Source organism: Nuphar pumila, chromosome 3 (genome assembly GCF_984573655.1).
Source record: "Nuphar pumila chromosome 3, dmNupPumi1.hap1.1, whole genome shotgun sequence".
Classification (NCBI taxonomy): Eukaryota; Viridiplantae; Streptophyta; class Magnoliopsida; order Nymphaeales; family Nymphaeaceae; genus Nuphar; species Nuphar pumila.
The window spans coordinates 6,803,895-6,818,110 of NC_143251.1; the positions used below are offsets into that span (position 1 = coordinate 6,803,895).

General features: G+C 39.0%; 1 long non-coding RNA gene across 1 annotated transcript; it reads right to left on the minus strand.

Annotated features, from left to right (window-relative positions):
• Positions 1-425: 425 nt before the first annotated feature.
• LOC149841784 (uncharacterized) lies at positions 426-7,394 on the minus strand. Its single transcript, XR_016430731.1, has 2 exons — positions 7,184-7,394; positions 426-636 (listed from the first exon to the last, which is right to left on the minus strand). It is a non-coding gene; the product is annotated as an uncharacterized LOC149841784 (long non-coding RNA).
• Between the last annotated feature and the right edge of the window lie 6,822 nt (positions 7,395-14,216).

The following is a 14,216-nucleotide window of genomic DNA, read 5'->3' on the forward strand; positions in this document are numbered from 1 at the left end:
ATGTTTGTTTTGGTCACAGGTGAGAAAGTAGAAGTTCAGAAAGTATAAGCTGTGATCGTGAATCACAAGGTCAACCTTGTGATCTACTTTCACATGATTAAGGCAAAAACAGGCAAAAAAACAACAAAACTGGCAATCACAATCATAACTTTTACTTTTTCTTGTTCCAATCAATGCTAGTCCATCAGCACAAAAATGAACACTATAGAAGGTGAAGAAAAAGAAATCTTTTAAAATGGCAAGAGAAAAGATAAGCAACAGCTACCGTAGGCATGACCTTAGAGTTCTCCATTTTCTGTCACAAAAAGAAATCCAAGCAACCAGATTAATCGTCAAAAAATCCCTCCCCCTTGAACGAACGAAGGGAAATTTCATACAAGTGTACTAAATAAAGTGCTAACTGAAGCAGGCAAACCCAAATAAGATGTCAACAAAATCTTCACGATTTTATTTCATGATGCTCCATACTCAAACATCGCTAGTTTTAAAGTTTTAATAGAAAAGTTCGAAACAAGAACTTGCACCCTACAAACAGACAACAAACTCATCCAAAAAAGTTTCATGGTAACGTTCTCCCTCAACATCCTTATTTCAAAGCCAGCTCAAATTAATCAGCACCTGAATCCCCACGAATGACTGCAAAAATTAAGGACAAATGCATGATCAATAAACATATTGAAAAGGAAAGATTTTTTTACAGTTAGTATAGTTAACCGAGAAAAGCCACCTGAGTCCTTTCATGCCCGAAGAGCACCAACCCCATGGGGATTTCCTACAGACATTCTGGTGAGGGAGGTAAGATTAACGCAATGAATGTTTTTTTAACTAGTTTTCACCCTGGTCTTGTGACGAGTTAAGCATTTGCTCTCAGAAATCAGCGCACTATAAGATAGATAGACAGGCTTCACACAAAGCCAATCGAAAGCTGAATGAAGAGACAAAAAAACTCAACAAGAGCAAAACACTAAGCTAGTTGGCTCTCATTCAAGAATTCAAATCTCCCAACCTCCTAGCACTACAGATATTTGAAATCTAAGAGCAAATAGCAGATGGTAGCGCCTATGAACTTCGCTAAAACAAAGCATGAATATCAAAAGATAATAAGAATAGTCGCAACTTCTGATCACATGTTTCACAAGGTTAATCATAAATTTTTTAACAATTTTGGAGTTTCCAAATTAAAAGTAGAAACAAAAATTTTAGAGAAACAGAAGTATTATGAGCCAAAAAATAATAAAGAACAGTAATGAAAAATAAAGATTTTCAGTATTCAGGTGACATTCACCAGAAGGTTCCTCACAAGCTATGCACTTCCAAAAGAAAGCATTTGTCAAACTGAAGAAAAATGAGTGACTTTCTCCGAAGGATCATGAGTTTAAAAGATATGTCTGAAAACATGTGAAAATGAAAAGAAAGTGTGAAAGATTACAGATGATTTGACTAAAAAGAAAAATGTTATTAACCTTTAGCAAACAGAAACAAACCCATTCTAGAAGAAATGGGTTTAAATAGAAAATAAGAAACTGAGAAAGTGAAAAGGAATCATGTTAGGCACAAAAAATAATCAAGCAGCAATATAAGATCGTCACCAGATAATGGACAAGATTTCTATCTGTTCTATAAACTTTAACATTCAAAATTTTCAAGGTTTATAAGCTCCAGTGATCTCTCATGATAGATTCAGTATGGCTTCAAGAACACATGTAGAATATCATAAAGGGACCAAAAGCTTGCAAATGTTTGCTGTCTGTACATTCAGGATCAACATGCAAATGGTAGCATATTAATACACAATCACTCTAGTTGTTTAAACTACAAAGCCACCGGAAGGCAAAACAATCAGATAAGTCAGTCTCTCTCTCTCTCTCTCTCTCTCTCTCTCTCTCTCTCTCTCTCTCTCTCCACCATAACCACTACCATCATGAAAACCATCACATATTTCATCATCATATGCATCTTCTTGTTCATTGATTACTACCATCATGAAAACCATTAACATCACCACCACCACCATCATGATCACCACCACCTTCATAACAATTTTCTTCACTTTCATTGTCATCATCAATACTGCTCCCCACCACCACCTCAAACACAAAGCAGGTTCTTTTCAGCCATTTCCCCAAGATGGGAACACCTTCCCCTTCATTTAGGGCTAGTAAACAAGCTGAACGAACCAAACAGAGCATGTTCGGGCTTGATTCGTTTACCAGTTGACCCAGCTCAGTTAATTATTGCATAGAAAGTATACAATGTTTATATACTACACTTCAAATTATATGTATTTATATATTACACATAATAGTTCAAATTTTATATATTTTTTCTGTGCATCTTTCTCTTTATATTTATATTCCATGCATTCTTCGCTTTATAAATTACACTAAAAATATATACAACAACAACAACTACGCCTTCATCCCAAAACAATTGGGGTCGGCGATATGAACCAAAAAAAGAAAATCATTATGGGTCTTCCACATGAATCCTTCTCCTCCAATCATTTCTATCCAATGCCATGTCCTCGGTGAGGTTCAAAGCATTCATATCCTTTCCAATCATCTTCATCCAAGTCTTCTTAGGCCTACCCCGACCTCTTTTAACTAATATATTTTCCCATTTCTCCATCCTTCTAACTGGAGCATCATTAGGCCTTCGCCGAATATGTCCAAACCACCATAAATGATTCTCTCTCATCTTATTTTCAATGGATGCAACGCCTACCTTCTTACGTATCTCCTCATTTCGAATCTTATCTTTTATTGTATTTTCACACATCCATCTAAGCATACACATCTCAGCTACACTCATTTTTTGAATATGATGTCTCTTGGCAGCCCAACATTCCGTACAATATAGTAAAGCGGGCCTAATTGTCGTCCTATAAAACTTTTCCTTCAACCGCAATGGCATTCTACGATCGCACAACACTCCGGTTGCACTTTTCCATTTCATCCACCCAACCTTTATCCTATGATTTACATCTCCATCAATTTCTTCATACTTTTGAATGATAGATCCCAAATATTTGAAACAGTCATCCACCGGTATTTCTTGCTCACCAAGCTTCACTACACTCCCATCACTACTTCGTTGCTTACTAAACCGACATTCCATATATTCTGTCTTACTCTTACTCTTAAAACCTCTTGCTTCCAATGTCTGTCTCCATAATTCTAACTTAGCATTAACCTCAGCTCTAGACTCATCAATCAAAACAATATCATCAACAAACAACATACACCACGACATATTTTCTTGAATTGATCTCGTAAGCTCATCCATCACTATAGAAAATAGGTAAGGGCTTAATGCAGATCCTTGATGTAACCCAACCGTTATAGGAAAATTGGTTGTCACCCCTCCAAAAGTGCGGACATTGGTTACTACTCCTTCGTACATATCTTTAATTATACTAATGCACATGAGAGAAACATCTTTCTTCATCATTGTCCACCAGAGAACATCCCTAGGTACTCTACCATATGCCTTCTCCAAATCAATAAAAACCATATGCAAATCTTTATTCCTCTCGCTATATCTCTCAATAAGTTGTCTAAGAAGATGTATAGCTTTCATAGTTGATCTTTTAGGCATAAAACCAAATTGATTCTCCGATATCATGACAACCTATACTCAATCACCCTCTCCCAAAGTTTCATAGTATGACTCATGAGTTTTATACCACGGTAGTTTGTGCAATCTTGTATATCACCCTTATTTTTATATAGAGGCACCAAAGTACTCTTCCTCCAGTCATTAGGCATCTTATTTGTCTGTCAAATCTTGTTAAAAAGATTTGTCAACCATTCTAAACCTTTCTCACCTAAGCATTTCCAAGCCTCGATAGGTATACCATATGGGCCAACTAAAAATATATATACACATAAAATATATGATTATTTTATCTATACAAGCTCACTTGAGCCAAATACCCTACGTTCGGGATCAACTCGTTTAAGCTGAAAGAGCTGCTCGTGGCTCAGCTTGCCAGTTATATGAACCGATCACAAACAATTTCGTGACAAGCTGAACCGAGCCGAATCATGAGTTGCTCAGTTTGTTTACCAGCTCTACCTCCATTTTCTGACTGCCCCATTGTTAAGATGTAACATAATTATATATATTTATATATATGTATATAAATATGTATGTTCATATCATTGTAATAGGTAATACCCATTAGGGGGTATTTTAGTCATTTCATTGACATGTAATAGGCTCTGCCTGTTAGGGGCACACATGTCATTTCATTTTTTTTCTTAGTTTTTTGTTTTGTAAAATATATTTTTGTAATAGGCACTATTGCCATAAGCCAAATATAGTAGGTGGCAGCTCCCAACAGCTCTATAGAGCCTCTCTTGAATATATAAAGGGGTACTCCCCTTTAGTTGAGTATGCTTCTCTCAAGCACCCACACTCTCAATAATATTGATATTTTTACATGCTTTTGCCCCTTTAGTGGGTTGTGTGAATGTGTTTATGTATTGACCCATAAGTGGTCCTTGTTCTTGAGCTCTTCTAAGCCCATAAGAGGCATTCTATTCTTTTGTTATTCACTCTTTCATTACACCCATGACCAGAAGTTTATGAAAATGGACATTTCATTGCCTCATTTAAGGTAAATGAGAGGGAGAGAAAGAAAGTGAGAGAAGGGGAAAGAAGATGACCTAGAAAATGTTCTCATAAATTACTTATGAAACATACAACTCACACCTTTTTTTCATTCATCTTCTAAGCTTCTAATCCTTTTGCAGAAAATGCCTTTTCTGTTCAGCCTGTTTACTTTGACACTACAACCAAACAGTCACAGTTCCAACTTCCAACTACGCACAGAGTTTGTTTGTGAACAAAATACCCCTTTATTTTACCAAAAACTGCAAGATACGTACTCCTTTGTGGTTCGTAGTTTTGTGCTCTATTTTGCCAAGCCAATTAATTATGACAGTCGTTACTGTCTATATTGTTTTCAGTTATTTTCCATTTTTTGGTAAAATAAAAGAAATACTTCCTATACTGTAGAGAAGGTAAGTTGAAAACAGTATATTAAAACGTAAATCAAAGGGAAAAAGTCAGGAATGGTTAGTTAATTAAAACTAGCTTATACAAAGTGACCAAGAAAACCACCTTGTGATAAGTAACACAATTGTCGGCTACAGCTTCCCAAACAACTTGGCTCAAAAGATTTACCATCCATCATAGCCTAATATATTTAGGAGTAGTCATCCATGTTCCCGCTAATAAAGGTTTTTAAGAGTAGTCATTGTTGTGCTGGGTTGCTTTCGTGCACTATTGTCACCAGGGCTATCATGCAAAATGTCTCCAAAAGATTGCGGCCTATAGGCTTCCATGTACCCTGTTTTGAACCTTTGGCCATCTAAGACCTTGATGGCTTCACCTCTATCATCCCAAGTCAGAAGCTTAAGTCCAAATATACTCTTAAAATCGTGGTCATGCTTTGTATAGACCGAAAGTCGAGTTATAGTTGTGCATGGCATTGGTGCTAATGGAATCGGTTGACACATTCCTAGTTGTCATACTACTCTGCTGGCAACGAGTTTCACCAGAAAAACAGAGTTTCGCAAGAAACAAGTTCTGTTTGAATTATAAAAACATGTGAGTTCCGTTGATGGCCTAAGAGTTTCGCTCGCAAAAGAGTTACGCTGAGAAATTAACACATCGGAGAGTTCCGCTATGAGCGAAAGAGAGACTCTATGTTTAGACTTAAAGGCGAAATTCTTATCCGTATAAAAGTAGAGTTTAGCTTGTTTGTGCAACCAAAACCGATGTATGGATTTTCAGCAGAGGGATGTCATCATGAAGATCCAGACTTCCATTGTTCAGATCTCAAAGTGAATCTTAGTTACACTTTTATTTGGACTTTCGCAAGGAGTGAGTTTCGTGAAAGGGTAATGAAAGCGAAAGCAGATTTTTTTATGTTCTAGAAAAAGGGTAAAATCGTCAGAAATACCCCCATATTGAACAAAAATAGAGCGGGTTGGTATTCGGAGAATATTGCAGTAAATAACATTATTCTTAGGGGTAATACTGTCATTTTCCGAAATAACAAATAAAAAATTGAAGTCTCCCAACCAACCAATCCTCGGATAGCAACCATTTCACTTTGGCAAAAAGCTGAATATAACCCTAAATATAACCATATCCTCATCATTAGCATCCTTTCTTCACCAAATTATTGATGACTTCGTCCTGGACGTCCAAGACCTAAATGAGATGGTGAAAGATTTGTTATACTTATTGGATTGCATAGAGCACCTGCGTGTAGAGGATCTTCATTTCCATAACATCTGACCATTAGCACCACTTTTTAGGAGTATTTTTCTCATATATAGTGTAATGCCATTGTTAATTTGTTACTGATTACATATAAACCATTTTTAGACCATTCAACCTTTCAATATACAGATATATCTCCACAGTCTTTAATCCACAATCACAAAGAACTGGAGTAGGACAAACAATGACCATTAAACACAGACAACAAGACTGCCATGAGAAGCGGCACAACGTCATGAGTTTTGTTGGCCGACCTTGCTACTACCATCAAATCCAGAGATCAATCAAACCACCCACAACAGGAAATCAACAAACTATTGTCCACATTCCCACCACCACTTTCCATTGAAAACTCTGATGACGCAACCACCACCAGACTTGCACTCAAGCACCCCGTGTAAAGGAGGAAATAAAGCAAATGGTAAACCTCGGGAAAACGCCATCAACAACTTGATCTTATCCTCAGGCCAGATTGGAGAACATCACCTTAAGGTGGAGATGTGATGCAATACCGTTTCCCAACTGATCCTACTTTTCTGGTTAATTAAGTGTGCCCAAACACCCCTTATACGCAGTCCGCTACAACGCTACCGATTGCTCACACTCACAGACCAAAGATCAAAAACACCAATTCGGATAAAACCTAACCATCCAAAGTTCAATCCCCGAACAAGCAAATCTTATTATAAAACACCAAAAACGCCAACGCGACATTGAATAAACAGCAAATAATTTCTTGAGCGAAAGGAGGAAAAAGAAATCAAATTAGGGCATGGTCCGGGGGGGTCGAATAGAAGAGAAAGGCAATCGAAATGGGTATCGAGGAAAAACAAGGAGGATCCTTCCAAAAGGAAGAGGGAAAAGAAAGGAAACAAAAAGAACGGACCTGGCTTTTCTGGCTTCCCGTCGGCCCATTTGGAGACGGAGAAGTGGACCTTCTCCCTGGAGAGGGACTCCGTCCGGTAGGGGTCCTTCAGGCATCTGCGGACGAGGGAGGCGCAGATGTTGGAGTAGGTGATGTATGTCATCCCCGCCGCCCTCCAGAAGGGAACGGCCGCGCTTGATCCCACAGACGCCATCGATCCTTATTCTTCTTCTTCTTCTTCTTCCCTATAATGTATGTGTTTACAGTTTACTGTTTAGGGTGAAAATGGGTCGGATAAGATCCGAATTCTGATAGTCCGAATCTGGATCCATATTGACGGCCGACCCAAATACGGATTCAAAATAGATCTGATCTGATACAGTTGAGTTGAATCGAGACTTTGAATAGTAAAGTTGGATCGCATAAAAAAGGAAGGGGTTGAACTTAAAAACAAAGGATTTTAACTTTTGCATGCAAAATATGCAAATAGATTGGAGTTACAAAGGATTCAAATGCATATTCAGCAGAAACTCCCGATCTGAATTCAATTTCAGATCCGTAAAAGTCTGACCGTGTAACTCGGAAAAGCGACCTCGCATCTTATCTTAATATCCACATCCTACACTAATGTGTCAAATTCGAATATAAGGCCTGACAGAATCCGACCCATTTGCACCCATCTACTAGCCTGACGAGTGACGAGGGGTAAAGATTGACCAAACTCAGATCTGAAAATGGGTCTTCTTATCCATATCCAAATTAGGCATGGCTGTATCCAGTTAAGTTGTGACACATCCAAATCGAAACAGGCCCATTTGCGTCCCACCGTTAGGCTTGGTTCTGGCAACCAAATATGGATCTGGCCCTGGAGTTCATGATGCGCACAGACGCACACACACACAGAGACTGTGCCCTGTAAAAGAGTTGCAGAGATCGATCTTAGGGATGCAAATGGATCGTATCCAAGATGGAGGTTTTGCAATTTTTGGCTGTTACGGACATGCCTCTCCCATGCATTTGGCTGTTCCGGATCCGACTCGTTTGCATCCCTAACCGTATAAAAGCCCTTACCTGGTGACTTGGCCTAATTCTTAGGATGACCCATTGACCCCATACGGGCGAGGGATGTAAGCGGGGTAGATTTGGAACAGATGTGGGGCATAAACGTTATTAGACCCTATAGTTTGATTAGCAGACCAGTACAATTTTACGAGTGAAAAACTATGGAACAGAAAGGACCGATTTAACTAATTGGATTTCAGGAAAAAAAAATTATTAAACTTTTGAGTAATCTATTATTACCATCGATTGGATGCCCAAATCAAATCCACCCCATTTACATCACTATTCAGATGTGGGTTTGCATACATTCAGAGGTGAAATGCAGAGACCACATACAGACTACAGTTACATAGACAATTGGACACAGATGAGGCTTATCGGATCCAAAGAAAACCGGATACATTGACATCCATATTCAGCCCCACAAGGACTCGTCTGATGTGGGTTTGCATACATTCACGTTGATTAGATCCAGAGGTGAAATGCAGAAGACCACATACAGACTACTGTTACATAGACAATTGGACACAGATGAGGCTTATCGGATCCAAAGAAAACCGGATACATTGACATCCATATTCAGCCCCACAAGGACCCGTCTGACCCGGCATGACGGAAAGACCAACTTAAGAGTCAAGAGGGCATACGAGCTGGTTTTGAATTGTATTTGGAACATGTAAGTATTTCAAATACTTCTACGATCAACGCCTCACAACCTACCAAACTTCTACGATTCAAAACATCATCGTTTTACATTCAAAACACAAAGTGCGACCTTAGCAAACAAACCACGTTGAACACACAACTATAGGTTTAGATTGAACCATAACCTACAGTGTTCCAACCTTCAACACAAAACCTCAAGTCCAAGCATTAAAAAACCAATCAGAACTACTGTAGGTATAGGAGGGGAGCCTTAATCTCCCAGCTTGAATATTAAAAAAACATTAAAAACCCAAACAGAACTACTTTTTTTTTAATTTGAATAACAAAAAAAGAACGTGAAACCTTAAAAAAGAAACAAAAAACAAAATATAACCTTAAACCAAAAGTCAAAATATTTCTTCAATGAAAAGAAAACCGTAAAGGCAGGAGGAACTCAAAATGAAATTTTTGCTTTCGACATCCGATCGCGCTCCCTGCCCAAACAATAATACCTGGTTCATAACCAAACCAGGAAAATAATCGCTATTATGGCCAAAAATCAGTGCTGAGACAGCAGCAAATCAGCGCTTCTTTAAATTCATGCGCTCCACTTCATCCCTGCCACATAATCTACTTAGCTAAACACAAAGGTTTGCAAACATCTAGCAGCAGCAGGCGACCATTATGCATGCTGTGAAAAGTTTAGTGTAAAACTGAAGGATATGCAAGAACATAAAATATGCAAAACTTATACTCCATTTGTTTAACCCTCAAGATTACAAGGGAATGAGGAAAGAATAATATCAAAAGTTAAAACATATATTGAACAAACCAAACACAACGAAGTTTAGAAGCACCAGTGTACAAAAATCGGGATCAGCTGATTTCCCCAACTTCATGTGCCAGATGACATGCTTAATTTCATCCTCCAAGAAAGGCTCCTCCAAAAAGGTTCTCTGCTCATTGCCCAACGTACGGAATCAAATCAACTTGCCTACATTCTCGAGTATTTGTCAAGATCCTTAAAGATCTGGAATCCATCTCCAGAACTTGGTCCCCCCCTTGAAAGCTGCTCTCCTAATGTGCAGGACGAAATTAATGGCCCTCCTATGCGAAGCCATTAAATGGAAGAGTCTGTTGTCCTGATCACCATTTTTCAGCCAGAACTGCTTCACCCTCTGTTTCCGTCTCTGAAACTCTTGCCTACATCTTACCAACTGACTCCTGCTCAGACGACTGTAACTGGCTCTGTAACTCCAACAGGTTCATTTCCATTCTCTTGATCTCTTTAAAGATTCCCTACTCATCTCCCTTAGCCCAATCTAGTAACTCTTGCTTTGTATACTCCAGTTTCCAAGCAAGCACAAATGCAGCCCACCGACCAACCACCAACTTCGAACACAAATTTTCAATAATTCTCACCCTTGAGCCACTAGTTTTCAAACTTGAACAGCTTACTGCGCCTACCACCAGCTCCAAGTGATCTAGACTAAGCCATAATCAGATGCCATCCTAGGGTCAATCCAGCTGCAAATAGTCTGGACTCTCTTAAAGATATCCTTATTAACCAGTATTCTATCCAACCTCTTACACAAGGGGATTGCTATTATTGCTTCAAGAAAATTGCTCTCCAAGATGCAGGCATGTCAATAAGTTCCCATGTATCAATGAAGTCTTCAATCTTTGCATGTCTGTCACTTCCTTATTGGAAGATTGTGGAAGATTGCAGTCTTCTATTTTATAGCTAGACATTAAAGTTGCCACATGCACCAAGGTTCCCGAACAATGCTTCAATCTCCTCCAACTCCACCCAGAAATCTTCTTTCGTCATTCGTCATCGGATGATAAACAGCCATGACTCTCAATACCTATCCATCAAAGCACTCTCATAGTGAATTGTAATCAAGAAAATATTGAACCTGACCACCAGACTTTTCAGTGAGCCTTGCCACAACAGGATAATAACAGCTGAACGTCCGATTGCTGGGACGACTGCAAAACTGCAATCCTCACTATGATATTTATCAAATCAAAGTCTACTAATTCGAATTTCGCTTCTAAAAGGCCTAGAATATTCCATGTCATCGATTTATGAAAGTTAGCCAGGTAAAGTCAATGGTTCCCACTGCATGAACCCCTTGTATTCCACGTACAAATATGCATCACGATAACTTTGAAGCCCTCCGTGTCCTCCCCTGAGATCCCTCTCTAATAGACTCCGAAGTAGCCTCCCAAGGACACACACCACTCTATGTGATACATTCTTCCAAAGATCTGGGTGCATACCTCGTCCAAACACAGAGGGACCTTCTTTCATTGCATCTTCTATTCTAGTTGTTGCTCTAATTCTTTTTTAATGTAAATATCCAATCTATCAAGGGCCACCCTGATGATAGGGCCCTCACCTTCCAGTAAGCCAAAACCCCTAGACTCAATCAGCAATGTTTGTTCTACTAGCCACCACCACCTCACCCCTATTCTACTTGTTGCTCTAATTCCTTTTGAATGTAAATATCCAATCTATCAAGGGCCACCCTGATGCTTAGAACCTCACCTTGTCTGAGGGCTACACCTTCCAGTAAGCCAAAACCCCTAGATTCAATCAGCAATGTTTGTTCTACTAGCCACCACCACCTCACCCCTACCATCAGAATCAGTTACCATTCCTCTCACACTCCCTCGTCAATCGTACAAGGGGTCCCACTGCACCTTTTGCCATCCCCTCGCCAACTGAAACAGAAACCTTGACTATTAGAGACATCACTTACAAAAAAAGAAAAAACAAATCCAACAGCCAATAAACCCCAAGGGGGGTTTGGCGTAGTGGGGTGAAGAATAGGCTGTCAGACAGGCGGTCTAGGTTTGATTCCATGGGCATCATTCCCTTGCGCAAGCTGACGTCCAGCATAGGCCCTGGGTGTGAAGGTCCTAGCCTCGGAGTTTTATGTCTCTAGGCTGATGACCATAGGCTGAGCCAGTGCGACCAGCTCTTCGTGCCCAGTTTCTTCGGGTGATAAAACCAAAAAAAAAAAAAAAAATCAACGGTAAATAGATCACCTGCTGGTGCCCTATTTTGAGAAAAAATGCTCTGCAACTACCACATCCTTCTTTTGAGAAAAGCCCCAAATTGAGAGAATATAAAGGTTGATGACTCGCAAAATTGATTACATAATGGATTCAGAGGCATTGGCCACCTTTCAGACTCTATCCACGACCCACACCAAAAGTAGCTAGTAGCTACAATCTTGAAATTGCACAATGAACCTGCAATCAACAAATTGTCCCAAGTACCTATCTCAAGATCCAGGTCTGATTAATCAAATGCCAATCCACGACCTAACTCGAGATCAAAGTCCAACCTGCCCTCCTTAAAAGCTAACACCCCAGCTTGGATCAAGTACTCCAAGCGCCCAATCCAGCTCCAAGTTACTTTCCCTAAAAGTCAGCATGATATCTTGAGCTGGTCCACTGACCGACTGCTATAGTCAATTATGTACAGCAAAATCCTTCTACCTCATGAGAAAATGACTTGGGGTGAATTCCAAAATCCTCGGAACACCCCCATACAGACACTGAAGACCCAGTCAACTTCGTCACATAAATTAATATCACTTGTCAAAAATTCAGCTACCTTCCATCCAGTTGATAGCACTCCCTCCCTCTCTTCAGAGAAGACATTGCAACCAACTTGAGATCGCCACAATGAGAATTTTGAACAACCAGATTGACAGACATCTCCCACTCCTGAAAATACCACCTGAATCCAGTGATTTCCCAGCAATCCAGTTTCATGTTCGGATAGGCTCTAGAGATTAGACTAAATTCTCTAAAAATCAATGGGATTGAAGAAACCATTTACTTGATATTCGACCCAAAACCCATCTCAAAAATTTATAAATTTTCTGCTACAAAACCAAATCATTTTGATTATTTTTACAGAAAAGTGTAGCAAGCCGCATGAAACCTTAACTCGACTTATAGGTTCCAGGTCTCTACATTCAATGAGACAAAAACACATATTGCACCTACACTAGTATCTTTTGCGTAAGTTACGATATCAACAATTTTCGATGTCCAGTCAAATAAAGGCTTCATGATTCTGGGCCTCCTGTACTGGGTTTTATGTTCCTAATTACATCTCCCAGAGACCATCGGAATCCAATGGATTTCTGCATCCACACCCTGATTGTCGAACCCACCAAGGTGGGATGACAACCATGAACCCACTACAGTACAAAATTAGGATCACTGTTCTTGAGACATAATCTATATGGGTAGCAATATTTTGACCAACCACTCAACGGATCACAAACATGGCACCACCAGGTCCCTCTAAAAGCCAGTAGAGTTTTCATGGACCAAAGTAAAACCCCTGTGGAGTTGTCACGAAGACGTTGATAATTTGATACTGTTAAAAAGTGCATATACATAAATGTATAGGTATATATAATTCTAATAATACATATATATTTATATATTATTTATTTAGTTATATATTATTTACAATTTTCTTTTTCTTTATTTATCCTTTTTTTTTCTTTTTGAGATGTCTAGTTCTTTTTGAACTAGACTCAAGCTAGTCAACATTTTCATTTGGAGCTAGTCCAATGGCTACAAATAGAGCCGTTCGACTAGCCCCAACGACTCCTTTAGAGCCTCTTAAAGGCAATACTCTTCCTCTCTCTTATGTGTATAAATAGGTGTAACTCCCCTCTCATTTGTAAGCATGCCTTTTAGGCATTTTATGTGAATGAAATAAATTTATTAATTTTCTTTTGAGTTCTCTCAATTGTGCCCTTTTGTGGGTTACGATTAAGATGTCTTTAATATACACTTGTGCGCATTTGTGCTTTTGTGAAAGATCTTCATTTCATTACATGGTATCAGAGCTTGAAAGCTTCTAGATCTTGAAAAGTTGCTGCCTCGTTTTTTGTGTCATTTTAGCAAGAAGTTGATTTGTCTCTTTGTTTGTGATTCAAGTATTTGTGTGCTTACATAGTTGAAAAATGAAGTGCTTCGAAAGATCGCCGACTACTCAAAGATCATGGATTTATGATTATTCTTGCTCTTTCTCTTTTCTTTCATATTTTTTCTCTCATCCCCTTTCTCTCTCTTGCACCCTTGTAAGAATGGATGACAAAGATAAAGTTACCATCATGCTTGTAAAACTAAATGATATCAATTATGTAATGTGGCTTCCAATTATAAAGCACTACATTTGGGGGAAAGGGTTGTGAGGGTTAGTAAATGATTCTGATTCGGAACCAAAACTAATTCTTACAAAAATTGAAAATGAGAAAAAGGTACCTCTCACGGAAGGAGAGAAAACCAAGGTGCTAGCTAAATA